The sequence below is a fragment of the Crocuta crocuta genome, unplaced genomic scaffold, assembly GCF_008692635.1.
Source record: "Crocuta crocuta isolate KB4526 unplaced genomic scaffold, BGI_CrCroc_1.0 scaffold61, whole genome shotgun sequence".
Taxonomy (NCBI): Eukaryota; Metazoa; Chordata; class Mammalia; order Carnivora; family Hyaenidae; genus Crocuta; species Crocuta crocuta.
In genome coordinates this window covers 10796751-10798953 of record NW_027528369.1, presented here as the reverse complement: position 1 = coordinate 10798953, position 2203 = coordinate 10796751, and positions in this window count along the sequence as shown.

Here is a 2203-nt window from a genome sequence, read left to right as displayed (position 1 = left end):
AGCAGTCACGGGGGCTCCTAAACGCTAGAAGAGGAGACAGAAATAAGATGCTCCACCTAACAGGCTTCCCTGCCCACCTCCAGTATCACCCCCCAGCCCCCACTGGCCTCCCTCTACCTCTCTGGCCATCCCGCAGATTCCTGAAAGCCTGGAGGTGAGGCTGCCTCAGGCTCGTCTACTAGAACGTTCTCCCCCAACAGCCCCAGGTGCAGCTCCTAACTGATCCTTCAGACACAGCTTCCAAGACACCTCCCTTGAGCCACGTCTATTGAGGACTTACTGACTGCAAGCAGGGCACCTGTGCAAGCGCCTCGTGGCCCCCGTAGGTGTTTGTAGGGGAGGGAGGGAGTGGGGGCGGGTCAGACGGCAGTGGTCTCTGGCCCGGCGCCCCACCCCCTCCCGCACACCCTCCCTGCAGCCACTTCCTCCTCAGCTCCTTATCTCCCAGCCGGCTGCCCAGCTCTGAAAGCCACAGCCAACGTCTGCTTCCCCACAAGCACCAACTGCCTGGCCGGGGAGAGTGGGGGGGCTCAGAGCAGGGCCGGGGCCGGGGCCCTTGAGGTGGCCGTCAAGGGCCAGGGCAGCCCCCACCCCTGCTCGTGGGCAAGTGTCTGCTCCTTCCAGCCCATCCCCCGTTGGGCCTGACGGCCAGAAAACCAGGCCAGACACGAGGCTTCTTCCCGAAAGTGGAAGTGCCCCATGGGGGGGGAGGTCCTGCAGGTGCGAGCCCTGAACATCTGCCTGACCTGGGGGTGGGGGCTGCCCACCGGGTGCCGACCTGCTGCCTTCACAGGGGCCCCTGCCCCCGGTCTTTCTCTGCCAGCTCCGAGGGGCCTGGCCGTGTGCAGCCTAGAAAGCAGCTTCAAGGGCAAGGTCAGGAACGCTGGCACATGCGTGCTGACCTCGGGGCGGGCCGTGCACAGGGCAACCCCCCGCCATCACCACCCAACACCCAGGAGGGGACCGGCCAGGTTGGGCCTCAGACCCCCAACCCGTCCTGAGTCAGAGCCCAGGGAGCAGAGAGGAGTGCCGTGAGGACGGTGGTGATGCCCGGGCACCGGCTGGCTCACGGGACCCTCCTTTCCGCCTGAACCCTGGGGGGGGCGGTAGGACGTGCACGGCCCCAGTTCCAGAAGGGCCCCCAGGCCGCTGTGACGGCGGTGCGCTCTGGAGGAAGACCCTGGGAAGCACGGGGAGGGGGCTTACGTCTTGCTGGGCCCCCACGCACGGCTTGAAGTCTTCACCACGTGCAGGCACCACTGAAAACCTCAATTCAGCGGAGTGGAAATGGCACAGAAAGAAGCCTGTGCACCAGCCCCGGCTCCGCGGGCCTCTCGCCTTCGGTCTGTTTGAGCCGCTGAGCCTGCAGCCGTGATTGGGCCCCAAGGGAGCCCACTGCGGGGCCCAGGGCCTCCTTCACAAGGCCACCTCGCCTGCTGTCCCCCCACATCCGTGGCTGCCTTCGTACGTGGCCTCTTTAGTGCCTGTGATGTACCTGGCACCCTCTTAGCCGAGTGTCGAGTGGGGAGGGGGCTCTGAGGACACAGAGGGACTGAGTGGTCACCAAGGACTCTGACAAGGCTTCCGGAATCCCTCAGACGGGGGAACAGGTTTAATCCCCCCAGCAGATCCCCTCCACATCAGCCGCTGTCCTCGCAAGGTCCCAACGGGAAGTGGGGAAGGGGGTCCCTGAGGAGCCCCCAGTCAGGAGGCCGAGCTCAGGGGGGGTTTCTTGCCAGGCCTGCAGCGGTCCTCCGGGGAGGGCACGGGTCAGGAGAGCCCCTGCAGGTGGGGGCGCGGGGGGCGGCCGGTCAGGACACGCAGGCAAGGTCTGACCCCAGGGCAGGGCCGACGCCCAGGGGAGCGGCCCCGGGACAGGGGGCTCCAGGGAAAGCCTGGCTGAGGGCAGTGGGGGAGGCAGCGCCAGGCCCAAGGCTGGGGGCGCAGGTGGACGGGGCGCGTGGGCTCGGCCAGCCCGGACACAGCCCCCTCCCCTCCCCCGGCCCCGGTCGGGGAAACACGCCGGGCTGTCCGGCTCCAGGTGGGTGTGGTGTCACCAGGCCGGCGGTAGGAGGAAGTTGTTGGAAAGTGGGACCGGAATGGCCGGGAGGGAAGCCGGGCAGGGCCGGGCCCAGATGGTTCCTGTTGAGGAAGCGGTGGGCCAGCTGCGGGCCGCTCCCCGGCCCCCGGCCCCTATCACGGC